This window comes from Ictidomys tridecemlineatus, unplaced genomic scaffold (genome assembly GCF_052094955.1).
Source record: "Ictidomys tridecemlineatus isolate mIctTri1 unplaced genomic scaffold, mIctTri1.hap1 Scaffold_150, whole genome shotgun sequence".
Classification (NCBI taxonomy): Eukaryota; Metazoa; Chordata; class Mammalia; order Rodentia; family Sciuridae; genus Ictidomys; species Ictidomys tridecemlineatus.
The window spans coordinates 542,808-559,255 of NW_027521325.1; the positions used below are offsets into that span (position 1 = coordinate 542,808).

The 16,448-nt window shown below is 39.6% G+C and overlaps 1 long non-coding RNA gene and 1 pseudogene across 1 annotated transcript; one reads left to right on the top strand and one right to left on the bottom strand.

Moving 5' to 3' along the window:
• Positions 1 to 422: 422 nt before the first annotated feature.
• LOC144372718 (uncharacterized) lies at positions 423 to 5,859 on the top strand. The gene is made up of 3 exons (XR_013432629.1): positions 423 to 3,547; positions 4,073 to 4,200; positions 5,507 to 5,859. It is a non-coding gene; the product is annotated as an uncharacterized LOC144372718 (long non-coding RNA).
• A 2,829-nt stretch (positions 5,860 to 8,688) lies between these two features.
• Positions 8,689 to 9,867, bottom strand: LOC144372720 (heterogeneous nuclear ribonucleoprotein A1-like; annotated as a pseudogene).
• Between the last annotated feature and the right edge of the window lie 6,581 nt (positions 9,868 to 16,448).

Consider the following 16,448-nt stretch of genomic DNA (forward strand, 5'->3'; position numbering starts at 1 on the left):
ATTCCCTACCCTGTTTTCCCAACACCATGTATAGAAAAAAATGTCTTTTTTTTAAGAGAGAGAGAGAATTTTTTTTTAAAGATAGACACAACACAATGCCTTTATTTTTTTTTTATGTGGTGTTGAGAATCGAATCCGGGTCATTCCCGTGTAGGTGAGCGCTTTACTGCTGAGCCACAATCCCAGCCCCCAAACTGTCCTTTTTCTACTGTATATTCTTACACCTTTTTCAAAAATAGGCTGCTGTAGGTGTGTGGGTCGAATTCTATGCTCCCTCTTCTGTTCCATGGGTCCATGCTTCTGTTTGTAATTCAGCACCATGCTGTTCTGATTACTCCAGCTTTGTCCTGTATTTTGAAGTCAAGTCATGGAACTCCTCTTGCTTGGTTCTTTTCATGCAGGATAACCGTGACTCTTCAGGAGCTTTGTGGTTCCATAGAAATTTTAAGATTGTCTTTTCTAGTTCTGTGAAGAATGCTCTTGGTGTTTTGGTAGTGATTACATTGAATCTGCTGATCGTGTTGGGTAGAATAGACATTTGAACAATATTGGTTATCCTTTTATTTGTGTGTGTGTGTGTGTGTGTTGTTGTTGTTGTTTTCAATTTCTTTCCTCATTACTTTATAGTTTTCATTTTAGAGATCTTTTACCTCTTTATTTTAATTTGTTCCAAGGTTTTATATTTTTTGCAGTTATTGTAAGTAGTATTGTTTCCTTGATTTCTATTTCAGATGATTTGCTATTTGTATATAACAACTCTAATAATTTTATTTTTTTGTATCTTGCAATTTTGCTAAATTCATCTATTACCACTACTAGTTTTGGGTGAAGTCCTTGGAGTTTTCTAAATGTAACATCAGCTCATCTGCAAACAGTGAGAATTTTATTCCTTTTTTCCCAGTTTGGATGCCCTTCATTTTTTCTCTTGCCTGATTGCTCTAGCAAGCACTCCCAGAATTCCATTGATTAAAAGTCGTAAAATGGGCATCATTCTTCTGTTTCAGATCTGAGAGAAAAAAACTTTCAGTGTTTATCCATTTGTTATGATGCTTGCTGATGGCTTACTTGACACACCTTTTATCATGTTGAGATGTATTCCTTCTATACCTAGTTGTTCAGCATTTTCATCATGAAGAGATGTTGATTTTATCAAATGCATTTTCTACATCTATTATATCGGTTTTGTCCTTCATTCTGTTAATGTGGGATATTACATTTATTGATTAGATAGTGTTGAACCATTATTGCATCCTTGAGATGCATTCCACTTGGTCATGTTGAATAATCTTTCTAGTGGGCAATTGAATTTAGTTTGCTAGTATTTTGTTCAGGATTTTTGTATCTTTATTCATCAAAAATATTAGCTGTGGGGGCTGGGGCTGGGGCTCAGCAGTAGCACACTTGCCTGACGTGTGTGAGGCACTGGGTTCGATTCTCAGTACCACATATAAATAAATAAATAAAATAAAGTTTTATCAACAATTAAAAAATATTTTTAAAAAATAGCTGTGGATTAGTTTTTGTGTGTGTTGTCAGGTTTTGGTATCATGGAATTGCTGGCTTTATCAAATGTATTTGGAAGAATTTCTTTCTCTTCTATTTTTGGGAATTACTTAAGGAGAACTAGAAACTGTTCTTCAAATATTTGGTAGAACTTTTAGCAGTAAAGCTCTCTTGTATTGGAATTTTCTTTTCTGGAAGGCTATTACTACTGATTCAATCTTGTTACTTATTATAGGTCTGCTCAGCTTTTTTATTTATTCATGATTCAATCTGGCTGGGTAAGATATATATGTGTAAGTGTTCAGGAATTTTTCCATTTATTCTAGGTTACCAAATTTTTGCAAATAATAACAAACATGGGTATCTTTGTTCCTAATAATCTCAAATGATCCTTTGTACTTTTGTGGTGTCAGTTGCAACCTTTCCCTTTTCTTGTCTGAATTTGAGTCTTCTCTCTACTTTGCCTAGTTGTCTAGCTACTGACTTTTCACCTGTGTTTAGTTCTTTGAAGAACCAGCTCCTTATTTCATTACTCTCTCGTGCTCCTTTTTAGTCTCTGATTCATTATTTGTGCTCTGCTCTGAACTTATTATTTATTTCTTCCTTTCCACTAATTTTGGTTCAGGTTTGGATACTAGATATTTTTAATACACTTGATAAACAAGAGTCTCCCAGGCTTTCTTAAAAATCACAGTGGACTGGTCATTTTTCTGGCTTTTCTAGTATATCTAACCTGGCATATACAATTTTCTGAGCCACAAAGCACATGCTTCTGATTCCTTCCTTTACTACCTTTCTTCAAACTATGGATTTTTCATTTTATTCAGATTACAATATCACTTTCCAACCTAAAAAAAGGCAATCTCCTGGGACAGTAGTGCCATCTCCTAAGAGTCAAGCTAAAAGCTATGAACCATAATTATGAACTCTTTCTCATGCAGCTGTGATCCCATCCTCACTGCACCCACCATGACTCAGCATGCCCAGTCCCTTCTCCTGTGTCTGATCGTCCTCTGCCAGGCAGGCCCTTCCCTCACAGCAGGCCTGGCACCACCATTGCAAGGTGATGTGCTGCTGCGTGTAGGCATTGTTCAAAGGGCAAAGGGGAAGTGGGCTATGTCCTGGGACATGAGGTTGCTGTCCCCTCCACTTCAAAGGAGGGGAACATGCTCACCTTAAACAGGTGAAGCAGAGAGCTTGGGAAGGGCCATTATTGCTCTGCCAGCTCAGCCCTTCAGAGGGATGGAGAGGAGATGCCTAAAGGGTCCTTTCTCACCAGCCCAACCCGCCTTTTTCCCTCACAGGCACTCACTCCCTTTGCTATGACTTCTAAGGCAGCACCTGGACAGCAATGGTGTACAGTCCACGCCCAGGTGGACCAGAAGAATTTTTTCTCCTATGACTGTGGCATGGATAAGGTTAACTCCTTGAGTGCCCTGGGAGGGAAAGTGAGTGCCACAGTCACCTGGGAAGAGCAGAAAACCTCACTGAGAGATATTGGGAATACACTAAAACAGAAACTAGCTGACATTAAAGCAGAAAATGACATGGCCAGAGGTATGTAAGGATAGTCCAGGGACATGAGAGAGCTGATACTGGTTGAAGGAAATTGATTGTGTGCATATAAAAAAAAAGAGTTAGATGTTGGTCCCTCTAAAAGCCCAGACATAGCTGTTTTGGAGGACAGAACACAGCCAGATTAGAAGGAAAACAGGGAAGGTGGTACTGAGTTGGACAAAGGATTTGTTAAGAAAGGAGGATGATTTCTCTCTGATGGGGGCAGGTGTGAACACCCTGGAGGGCAGGATGTGTTGTCAGCATAAATCCAACAGCTCCTGGAAGTTTGGCTTCAATGAACAGATGTGGCTCCTTTTTGACTCAGACAACAGAAAGTGGAGAGAGATACATCCTGGGTCCAACTGGATGAAAAAAATGTGGGAAAATGACAAGGAGGTGACCGAGTTGTTGCACAGGTCCTCGATAGGTGACTGTAGAACCTGGATTCAGAACTTGAAGGAATGGGAGGCGGAGTTGGAGCCAACAGGTAACTGGCAGGAGGGGGAAGAAGTGGGATTCACATGAGATGCTGCTACGTGTGTGTGTGTGTGTGTGTGTGTGTGTGTGTGTGTGTGTATACAATCCATCAAGCATGAGTCAGACCTGGGTTAACATTCATAGTTATAGTCTTCCTATCTTTTTCCCTTCTCACCTCCTAATGCCTCTTTTTTAGTGCACATTCTTTGGGTCTGACATGTGCTCGTCTCTTTTTGGAAATTCCTCTAAATCACTTCACATGTCAGCTTCTCCACCACCATCCTCATGGGTCTCCTCATGTTCTGCCACCAGGAAGGATGAGTTGTATGGTCACCCAGGCTTCTCCCATTAGCTATATGAGCCCCTTAAAGACATGGCCTGTTTCCTGTCTCCCTCACTTCTCAGGACCTGTCACAGCAGCTGCCACATAGCAGAGATCTGCCTTCCTGAATGACTTGGGGCAGCAGGATCTAAGCAGATATGTCCTCATATTTTGGTCTGAATAAGGGCTAACACTCTTGTGTTTTCATTTCAGGACCTTCAACCACCACCCCAGACACAGTCACTGAGAAGTCCTCAGCCAGTACCTTTAATCACTGGAATTCAGTACCTTTAATCACTAGAATCCTCATCATAGGATGCATCATAATTTTTTTCTGACAGGTATTGTAGGCAGATTGAAGAGAGGGATGGGGGAGATGGGGGAGCAATGAGGACAGGCAAGTAAATTCCCAAGATCCTAGTCTGTACCTTGACTGGTCCTTCCCATTCTGAGGTGAGACAGAAGAATCAGGCCTCCAGTCACTGGAAGCAATAGCTTGACCATGCTCAGCCCTGAGTTCTGAGAAATCCTCCCTGTCAGGGCCCAAGGGAAAGAGGAGTGGCCATACCAAGGCTGCCTGTGGATTCTAAAGGGTTTGAGCTTATGCAGGCCTGATTCAGACCAGATTTCTATAAGAGGGACACAGTGGGGCATGGTGTGGAGATAACAGAAACACAGGAAGGAAATACCCAATCCTGAAAGATGGCAGCATGGTATCTCCATTCAGTGTGTACAGAGAAAGGGACTTCATACCCACAGTCAAAGAAGAGGGTCCTGGGACCTCGGTCCTGGCTCAGTGGTAGAGTGCTTGCTTAGCATGTGTTAGGCACTGAGTTTAAACTTAAAATAAAGGTATTATGTTCATATATAAAAGAGAGGGAGAGAGAGGGTCCTATGGCTAATGCCAGGGTAAGGCACAGGGAAGGCCTTTCCCAGCCCAACCTGGAAGGCTGGAGTTCAGGGCTGCATTTTCACAGGAGGCTCATTTCCAGAAGCTGAGTTGAAAACAGAGTGGAGTCTGTTCAGGATGAAGGCAGAGGATGCCAGTTCTCTGGGGACTCCTACAACACCAGGATTGGGCTGTGGCCCTGGAACCCAGCCTCCTGCAGACTCCAGATCCTGAGCCAGCTCAGCAGCCCCTGCCTTGAGCAGAGCCTCTGCAGAGACTGGTGGTGCTGAGCAGCTGCTGGGGTCTGATGCTCCAGCTGACTTAACCAGAGTGGAGGGAGTAGGCAGGGCCAGTCACTTTTAGAGCTCTGCTGCTCCCAGGTAAGGAGAGGTTGAGGGAGAAGGGGGAAGAAACATGTCATCTGCAACCACACCCAAAGTCTGGGATCTAGGTTCCATATCCCCTCTCTTTGGCCGGACTCTCCGCATCCCCAGGTCCTATGGACCCTCCTATCAGGGGAGGAGCAGACTTCCAGTCAGGGAGCAGATCCAGTCATTAGGGCTTCAGTCCTGAGACCAAAGCCTATAGCAGGGCAGGAACTGATTCTGGCCTGTGGGAAAGAAGGGAGGAGGGTGATAGAGGCTGTTGGATCCTTGGGTAATGGATGGAGGGAAATACATATCCCAAGGTGAGCACCCAGAAGAATTGAGATAGAATTTCTTCAGAGAGTCAAAGTAACACCTGTTTCTTTTCTAAAGGTGCTCCCAAGAAACTTCTGAAAATGTGATTCAGTTAAATAACTGGCCTTAACGGTCTTCTGCCCGTCTACTCCCTGCTCTTCCTCCATAGAGCAGATGAAGATTGAAGTACAAATCCAGAGGCCTCCAGTACGTCATCATGTATTCTAACTTAGCCTACAGCTCTCCGTTCATATCCAGCATGGGCGAGGTACCCATGGGAGAGATGGGCTGGCTGTGAAATAAAAACTGTGAAAGTAATCTATCAAGAAATAAATACAAAATGGCAAGAATCATATTTTCAAAGCAGGGCATGACCTGTTGGTAAAGTGCTTCCCTTGCACAAGGCCCCCGGTTCAATCCCTAACACCACACACACAAAAAAAAAATTATATACTTCATATTGTTAACTTTTAAATAAGCCAGTGTGTCTTAATTGTCTTTTTGAAATATAGTTTACTTCTCAGTGTAGAGAGTAACGTAAAATTTTATAACGTATTTATTTAAATATAAAATATTAAATAACACCATTAATTTCCAATTGATTTGTTATTATTATATAGTTTAAGAGCTATTGTTGTAGAAACTTTTGTTTGAAGAACATCAGCTTAGTAAAATGTTCTTTTAAATCTTGTACTTTAATGACGTGTATATTTGGGAAATAAAGATACAATTAATATGTTATTAATAATTATCATAATTACACTGATTTTTTTATATTAACCAAGTTTAGCTTTTAAAGAAACATTTGAAATATGGAATGTAATGTGGTACTTTTAAAATAACAGTTATTGTTTAAACAAAATTTTATATACCTTAAATCCTTTAAAACTAGTTTTTTTTTAAATAATAAAACTCAACAGACATAAAAAATTATTTTATTGGAATGAGAGTAGATTAATGTTTTCAGTATTTCTTATTTCTTTTATCCTTTAGTTAGAATGCCCAAGTAATAAAGGTCTGTGAAAAGATCTTATCTATATTGGTAAATAGGCCTCATGTCAGAAACTTAGCAGGATTTAAAGAGTAAAAATCTTTCAATAACTTCAGCTGATTGTGTTAATTTCATGTAACCAATTTAGCTATATGTAAACATTTTGAAAATTATTTTGTACATATTTTGTTTTAATTTACTGAGACATTTATAGCCTTTTACTTTACTGGGTGAAATTTTTCTTAAACCTTTCTATATAAATCACACCTGATAGAAGTTTAACTCCCAGCCCCTTGGTTCTCATGAGGACATAGAAAATAAAGGAATTTTAGATCTTATTTTATATTAACCAAATTACAGACACATCTAAAGTTTAAGTATATTTTAGTTAATAAGATCTGATGTTTTTATATTTAGTAGATGATATTTTAGCATCCAATGGATGACATTCTAGCACTCTAACCTTGCAAATCAATAAGTACCTCTTTTAATAAAGACATATAATTACTCCCCTTTACCTTAAATGTATTTATTCTTAACTGTAAGATACAAGACATCAAACAAATGTAGATAACAGTATTAATTATCTTTTTCCTGTTAAAGAAAATTGTTAGAAGCAAATAGATATAAATTTTAAATATCATAGGGATTAACAACTTTATTATTATTATTATTATTATTATTTTAATATCTGTATTTTATTTATTTATTGTGGTGCTGAGGATTGAATCGAGCGCCTCGCATGTGCTAGGGGAGCATTCTGTCACTGAACCCCAACTTAATTATTTAACCAGCTGGAAAATTTTGAATTAATAATTTTAAAGATATCTTTATTTTTATCTCTCTACCCTATTTCAATTGAAACTTTTTAAATCAAGTGAATTAAAGCTATTTGGGCCCATTTTATGTTAATTTTAAAATATGAGCATGCTTATTGATTTATAAGTCAATTTTAATATCATGTAACATAGACATAAGCATTATGTACACACATTTACAAATCAGAAAAATAAAAGAATTTTTATAACTTTCTGTAAGTGGAGCTCCAAAGGTAGTATGGAGTGGTACAAATACTTATCAAAGCTTTTATTTGGTTTAACCTGTTTAGGAATTACATTAGAACCAATAAAACATTTATATGATTTAATTACAAGGCAGGCCTGCTTGGATGGATAAGCCACATTGAAATCTGACAATTATGAGAACACTGAAATAAATTATTTCAGATTGCCAGCTTCTTGTTCTAATAATTTTCAGACCTACTGTTAGCATCATCCCTAACAAACATAATAATCCATTAAAATAATCCATTAAAAAGCATAATTTAAATGTTCTTTATTAACTTTGGAATTTTTCTCATTTAACTTTGGCTATCGACATTTTAGTTGTTAAGAAAATGAGAGGGTTCCTGTCCTGAAGGCTATTGATGAAGCAATGAATTGTAGCTTGTTAGCTTTAGAGGGATTCAGATTTTGAGTAGAGGATCACCATAGTGTAATGGTTACCATGCCCATCTCACAAGGGTGAAGGTCACCAAAAACTATGAAAGTAATATATCAAGAAGTCAAGTCAAAAAGGCAAAGGTTATATATTTTCAAAGGTAGGTGTGACCCATTGAGCTGATCAAAGGGGTCTGACTTCTAACAAAGAATAGGCCCATGCTTGTCTTATTTATCGTGGTACAGATCAAGGGGGTCAGTAGATAGTTTTCAATGTGGTAGGAGGGTTGTTTTGGTGCTTGTTTCTTGGTGTTGCAAGGATCTTGAAGGAAATAGGTTGTTTGGTCCTAAAGCTGTGAGCCAAGACAAGGGCCAGCATGATCTGGGCTTTCTTGAACTGGGGAATTTCACCCAGGAGTTCCCAGAAAAGTGGCTTCTGTGCCTTAATGGCTCAAACAAACCCCTAATTTATATATGGTTCTTTTGCTTACTCACATCCAGTCAGGATTTAGAAGACCCTCAGGTATTTCACTTTTAGGGACACAATGGGCCTATACCCTCTTTTGCAAGAGATGGACTATTCTGATAGCTGCTTTCACTCTCCTGTCCATTGTAGCAGCCACACCCACTTTTTCTTTGCCACCTATTGATCCTCGATACCCCAGGATATGATGACCCTCATGAAGATCCTGTAACTTCAACTTTGAGCTTTTTTTCAAAAGACATTTATTCAGCGTCATGATCAGACTATTACATTTAGCAATCAACAGCCCGGGTGCCAAAAACAAAGTAGATTAATACCCTTTGTGGAATGCTTTGAACTTTTCACAGAACAGAAACTAAAAATAACCTGTTATACAATTAGTCACAAGTACAGCCCTTGAGTTTTTTGCCCATACATATGAGTATTGTCTTAACCATGTCTTCTTTGTAGCAGCTAGGCCCTGCCAACACTGCTTGGCTGAGTTCACAAATCTATTGTAACCTTTAGCTTCCCTGTCACTTCTCTGGCTCTCCTCTCCTGCTAAGCTTTGTTTCCTGGCAGTATTAAAACCTTCTGCCACTGCCATGGCTACTGCTGCTGCTGCTGGAACCACCATTACAATCATGGTTTCATGATTTGGCAAATATTGGCCTCTACCACCATAAGGTCCAGAGCTTCTGCCTCCAAAGTTTCCACCCTTAATGAGTCCAAAATTTGATGACTGATTGTTATAACTCCCAGAATCATTGTAGCTTCCACCATCTCCAAAATTGCTTCCATCATTACCAAATCCATTGTAGCCATCCCCACTGCCACCATGTCCACCACCATCATGGCTGCCACCAAAGTCACCATGACCACTGAAGTTCCCTCCATGACCAAAATTGTCATTTCCACCAAGACCACCTCCACGACCACCACCAGTTTCCAGAACCACTTTGACCTCTTTGGCTAGATGAGGCACTAGCCACCTCTTGCTTTGACAGGGCTTTCCTCACTTCACAGTTGTGGCCATTCACAGTATGGTATTTTTGAATGACAATCTCATCCACAGAGTCATGGCCATCAAAGTTACAAAAGCAAAGCCCCCTTTTTTTCCACTGCCTTGGTCAGTCATGATTTCAATAACTTAGATTTTCCCATATTGTTCAAAATAATCTCGTAGGTGATGTTCTTCAGTGACTTCTTTAATGCCACCAACAAAGATCTTTTTCACAGTTCAGTGGGCCCCCAGTCTTTGAGAATCTTCTCTTGAGACAGCTCTCTTTGGTTCCACAACTTTTTTATCTACCTTGTGTGGTCTTGCATTCATGGCTGCATCCACTTCCTCCACAGTGGCACAAGTGACAAACCCAAAGCCTCTAGAGCGCTTGGTGTTTGGGTGTCTCACAATCACACAGTCCGTGAGTGCTCCCCATTGCTCAAAATAGCTTCTAAGACTTTCATCAGTTGTTTCAAAGCTCAGCCCTCCAATGAATAGATTCCACAGCTGTTCGGGCTCTTTAGGGGACACTGATTTAGACATGATGGTAGCAGGAAAAGAGACTTTAACGATGCTTTCTATGCTGCATCCGCGGGCAGAAAAGCCAACTTTGAGCTTTTTTATTGTGTTTTGTGATAGTTCAATTCTGCACTTTTCGTTAATGTGATAAGCCATGTCCTTCGCTAACCTGTGGAAATATACACTTAGCCTCTGGCTATTGGAACAAGAAATCTCAACAGTTTCCATCTTGGTTTGTGTAACCAAATATTTCTCCACACCTTGAGTTGGCCTTTGTTATCGTTTAGAACTGGGGTGTCCCCCAAAGATCCATGTATTGACTATGGTGCTATTGAGAAGTGAGGAAAACTTTATGAGGACAGGAGCTGAGTCACTCTCTGAAGGGCTCTTTGTGTCCCAGGCCCTTTCCTCCCTCTCTTTCCTCTCTTCTCTGTCTCTCTTCCCCCCCTCGTCTCTACTTTCAAAAAGAATAAATTATTTATCATTGCTACCATAAAGGGAGCAGTCTCTTTTGCCACAGATCCTACTGCTAGGATATTCTTCCCTACCTCAGACCCTAAAGCAATACAGTCAACCAAACTTGGACTAAAATTTCTGAAACAGTGAGGCAGAAACTAATCTTTCCTCCTTTAGTTTACTGTCTTCAGTAGTTTCCTCACAGTGATGGAAAGCTAACAACCTTGATGGTGCAAGCAATATTGTTTGTAAAATACCATGGCAGACTTCATTTTTAACTTCAGGGACTCTCTTTATATGTTTTGTTGTACTTAAATAAACATCTCTGTTTTTTAAACAATTTTTAATGAATTGACAATTTTTTTAATGCAATGAATGTGGTGGTTAATTTTATATGTCAACACACTGCCTAAGGAATACCCTGATAGCTGGTAAAACATTATTTCTGGGTGGTGTTCTGACAGTGATTCTGGCAAAGATTTGCTCTCAAAGCAGTAGACTGAGCAAAGTCTCCCTTCTTAGTAAAAGCAGGCATCATCCAGTCCTTTTAGGGGCTCATCAAAACCAAAAGTCATAGTAAGGGCAAATTCCTCTGCATGATCTGAGATGTCCATCTTTCCTGGTTCTGGGATATGAAAAACCTTCACTTTTTCTCAGTCTCCATGACTCAGATCAGGACTTAAACTATCAGCCCTCAGTCCCAGGTCTTTGGTTCAAACCAAATTATATCCCTTGCTTTCTTGATTCTCCTGCTTGCAGACAAACACTAAAATTTCTTGGCTCCATAACTCATAAGCCAATTTCTACAATAAGTCTTTTGGTTCTGATTCCCTGCAGAACTCTGACCAAAAAGTCTTGGTAGAGAATGAATGATATTTTATATTTCCTTCATATTGTAGAGTAAAAACAAAACAAAACAAAAACCAGTGATTCTGCTAAATTGGTTCATATAAGTAGAATGTAAGGATCACTCTTAACAGGTAGTCTAGATTGCAATCTCAAACATTTTGCTGGCTCAAAACAAATGTTCTTGTGCTTAAGGTATGAAATTTTACCCCAGTGAACTTCACCCTTGATAGTGATTTTTTGTTGTTGTTGTTTTAACCGCAAAAACCTCAACCTGACCTCACTTTCAATTACTAGTCCTGCTGCTTCCACCCGCACCCAGAGGTCCATTGCCAAGTTGCCTGCAGATTTGATTGCACATAGCCATCTCCATCTTGAGACACTGGCCAGTGCCTGGGGGATGGGGGGCAGGATGCTTGCAGGTTTGCTGCCACCACCACCTCACCTTGTGGTGCAGCCAACTCTGTCTGGGGACACCAGCCAAGACCTAGATGTCCTATGCCAGGGTGCCTAGTGTTTGGCTGCCCTAAGGTCCTCCTGCTGGGAGTGCTGGTGGCCACCATCTTGCCAATTCTTTGCAGGGTCCCTCCTTTGAGCACATCCCTCATGGTCTTTCTGCAAGGTGAAATGGTGTTCAGATTCTGGGACTGCAACATGGCTGAGCCTGGGGTATCTTACATCCTTATCTGTCAGATAGTGAGTGGGTCTGCATGGGTCATTCATGTCCAGGCAATCCTGTGAAACTTCACAGACTAGGGGCATTTTGCCTGGGGGAAGCATTGGTTGGAAATGCTGAAGAGAGCCAAGTTTCCCAGCACCACTAGTCCTGAAGTGTCCAGCGACAGATGGAGCTGGTCAGAAGGTTGTAAGAGGGTGTGAGAGCATCTTGCTATCAACTTGCCCAGCCAACCAGTCTGGCCCCCACCAGACTGGAGCTATCATCAAACTCTAGATAATCCCACCTATCACAACTCTAAATGATCTCAAGTCTAGCCTATTTTGCAGCCATTCTAACATGTAGTAAGGTGGGATGCAGACTCTTATTTCAGGTAAGATGGGGATCCTGACAAAAAAACACAATACAACATTACATCTGAAACATAAATTAAACAAAGACTAAGAGAAATTTTAACTTTCTTTTTGTGAAAAAAGCAGCAAAATGCATCCCTGTTTTACAATTTCACCTTTAAACAGATCAGACTCTCATTATTAGCTTCCAAAAATGTATTTAAATTCCAATTCCAATGTGAAGATTAACACCAAATTATATATATAACTTATTCAAAATGTTACTTGATACAGCTATAAAACCTCAATTACATGAATAAATACCAACCAAATTTGTTATTTTTATACAAATAAGAGATTTTGCTACACATAATTTTAGTTTGGAGAACACTAACTTTGCAAAGCTTTGCATTCAACTAAGTTTAACTTTAAAGTGCAATTTAGAATCCAGAGTGTATAGTAACAGTAATCACAGGTCTCTATGGATTAACAAAATCAATAGCCTTAAGTTTCTTATACATTTAGGAAACAGGGTTAATGATAAGAAATTGACTTACTCAAAGCAAACATATATAAGACAGGTCTTCAATTGAGAGCATGGTCCTTCAATGTCAGATACAATGTATAAAAGAGAGCACTTAGTGGTTATCTTGCCAGTAAACTTGCATATACTTTCATTTTATAAACTTTTAAAAAAATATTTTTCAGTTGTAAGTAGACACAATACCTTTATTTTGTTTGTTTATTTATTTGTTTCTTTGTTTTTATGTGGTGCTCAGGAAAGAACCCAGGGTCTCTGTTCTACTGCTAAGCTACAACCCCAGCCCCTCGTTTTATAAATTTTTACATAATACTTATACAAGGCTTAGATAGCCATAGTTCTCAGTATATGTGACTAGGTATAATGAATACATTATACCTAGTCACATATACTTAGGGTGACATCTATATTGGTAGGTTTAAGTAACAGTTGTTTGATTAACAAGTTACAAAGTAATTATTTCAGACTTTCAAAAAGATACAAACCTTAATTACTTTAAGACTTAGTTTCCACAAGCCCAACAAATAGAATAAAATTATCTTGATAGATAAATTATAGCCAAATTAAACAAACACACACCTTCCCCTTCCCCAAACTTTCTGTAACTTACTTAGACATTCACAACTTTACATCCTTAGTTTTGTCACCTTTAATCTGGGACGTTAGCACAAGAATATTACTTTACCAGACAAAATATTTTCTCATTCAGAAACATTTCTCTTACCTTCTAATTTTCCATACTAAAAAATGTATTTCTATACCTGTAATTTTCTTTTATCTTTACTATTTTGGGAACCTTTTTAAAATTCATATTCTGAAACAATCCTTATGAATGTTATCTGTGCATTTAATTTACATAACAAATTTCATCCCAGGAGAGGGTTGGACAATCCAACATATACAATAATTATGATTTAATCTTTTTCTCCTATGTTGCTTTCAATGACATTTTTGAGCCTGACCTGTCTCCATGAACACTATCACAATGCCATCAACTTTAAGTGAGTTCCCCACTGTCACTTGTACCCAGAGGCTCCATTTGGGCCTTTTCTTATACTAGCAGACTGATATGCAATGCAAGAAGCCCTTTCCATTTTTCTCTTTAGGAATTCTTGAAGATCCCTTTGCAGAGGCTTCCTATGAAACACAGGTTGTCCTTAGTTTCTGTCTTTTTCTTTTCTGGGTGCAGTTATTTGTCCTGCCAGACTCCCCAGGCTTTTAGTTTATGGGATAGTGTTGTAGCAAGAACACTGCTTTGTCCCAGTGATGAATTTGCCCTGGCCAAATGGAGTGTCCTGTCATATCTTAACAGTGGAGACTATTCCTGTCCCCAAGTCATAAACTGACAGAGCTGGGACCTACTATCACATCCTTTGTAGCCAGCGACCTCCACCCCCCACACACACCAGAACAAAAGGGGCAGAAAGGCAGGACAGAGTCCAGGCTTTCTTTGGCTATTGTTCTAGAGCCCAGGCAGTTTTCTGTGATTTTCCCCCAGGTTTAGGGCTGGTGTCCATGACCCACAGTGAGATGACCTGCAGCTGACAGGGGCCAGGATGAGGAACAGTGCTAGGAGTTCCAGCTCTGGGTTTAAAGACTGAAATCTTTTGACCCTTTCCTCTGGTGTCTTGCTATCCTTGCACACCAGCAGCAACACCTTTGGCACCTTCTGCTTAGTTCCTGATGGTTGAGAACCCTGATCTTCTTAAGTGCCTGCCCATACGGGATCCTTCATATACTTTACTCCTGATAGGCCTACTTCAACTTCTGAATTGTATAATAATCCAGAAAAACCATTCAAAGGTAAGACTGTGTTGCAGTAAACTGTCTTTCTCTTAGACAGGTTTATACCTATTCATGGTGAAAGGAAAGTAATCACTACACTCGGAGCAATCAAGGGATCTTTATTGCAGCAGTGTCTGATTGACTCAGAGAAAAAGAGGAGAGAGAGAGGGCCCAGCAGGAGAAGGTTTTTAATAGCTCTTTACTGTGCTAGCTGCCTTGTTGGTGTACAGTGATTGGGTCACACTGTAGTTGATAAGGGTGTCATCTTCTGCCTTCAAGCAGATTAGGCATGGGCTAGGTGTGGGTTTCAAATTAAAAAACAACAAGAGGAAGTAAAGGGAAAAGGTGCAAAATAATCATCCCAAAAGGAAGGGCTAATGAAGGGTGGGAACCAGACAGGTGAGCGCTGAGTGTTCAGCCTGCCCCACAGCTAAAATTTGTTCAGCCTGCTCTGCAACTAACAGTACTTCCTTATATGTGAAAGGCACTGGGTTTGACATTTAGCACCACATAATACTAAATAAGATAAAGGTATTGTGTCCATCTACAACTATAAAAACTTATTTTAAAAAATGTAAAACCACAGAATGGTGCTGTAATTTGGTGGCAGAGCACTTGCCTAGCATGTGCAAGGCACCGGTTTTCATACTTAGCATCACATAAAAATAAAATAATTTTAAAAAGTAAAACTATGAAAATGGTATTACCTAATATTTTCCATAAGGTTAGTCCACTATTCAAGTTTGTCTGAAACATGAATACTGTTCAGTCTTACTGTGTGCACATTCATCATAGCCCAGGAATGTAACTTACTTGAATGGGAAATTAGAACTCACTGAGAACACTGAGGACTGTCTTTATCCTGGCTCTCTGCCCACACCCAGCACTCCCATTTTCCTGTTTCCAGGTCTATTCTCTTCCTCTAAGTCGAAGATTCACTCCACTTAGCTGAACACTAGAATTCTTGTCTCTGTTAAAGTTAGGCAGAAAATCATTCAGTACTTGAAGCTACCAAACATGAATGGCAATACAAGAGTGGCACCCAGTCTGAAGCAAGTGATGGTGATCAGAAAAACATGGAAAGGACCAGACATTGAAGGGAGGTTTATAACCAATTATTTTAATTTCTGACTGTAAAATTGATTCATACTGATCACACACCATTTGAAAAGTAAGAATACATAAATAACAAAATTAACTTACATGTACATTAACAACCCAAAGATAATTAGTGTGAGTGACATTAGGAAGATAGCCATGTAGGAGTGCTTCAGCTTCATCCTGCCCCTCCCATAAAAATTCACCCCACAAATATCCACAGACAAGAGTGACCAGAGACAAACATTTAAATCCAGAAAAGCAAGGTTCAAGTGGTAAGAGAGACCATTTTTTTCCCATGTTCTCCCTTTCCCAGCTGGAATGAAACCACACATGGCCCATCCCCCTACACACCAGGGTTTCTACAGTGGAAAATGTGAGGTGGAGGTGGACATTCAGCTTCACCACCATTCTGGAGCCCTTCACAAGAGGCAGGCCCCTGTCTCTCCCCACTAAAAACATTGAGAAACATTTCAAAACTGGATCAACTGTAGCATCTATAAACAAAGACAGAAGAGAGAGAGAACTCACAGCAAAAGATGTGTAGATATTGGTGGATGCCCTATGCTCTGGCCCAGGGCACACTGCAAAATTCTGACCTGGCCGGGCAGTTGTGGCAATCCTGGTCATATAGTGGTAACTAGTGGTCCAACAGGTTCTTCAGAGAGACCAATCCAGATGGTCTGATGGGACTTTCTGAATAGGATGCCTCTTGGAAAACCTCACAGGACAAAGTTAACTAGGAAGAATGGAGTAAGTATACATACTTCAAGCTTTATAGTGTACATGACAAATATACACAATATTATCTGTCCATTTTTTAAAATAATAAAAATTTAAGTTTCAGCCAATTAAAAATAAAACAGAGCTC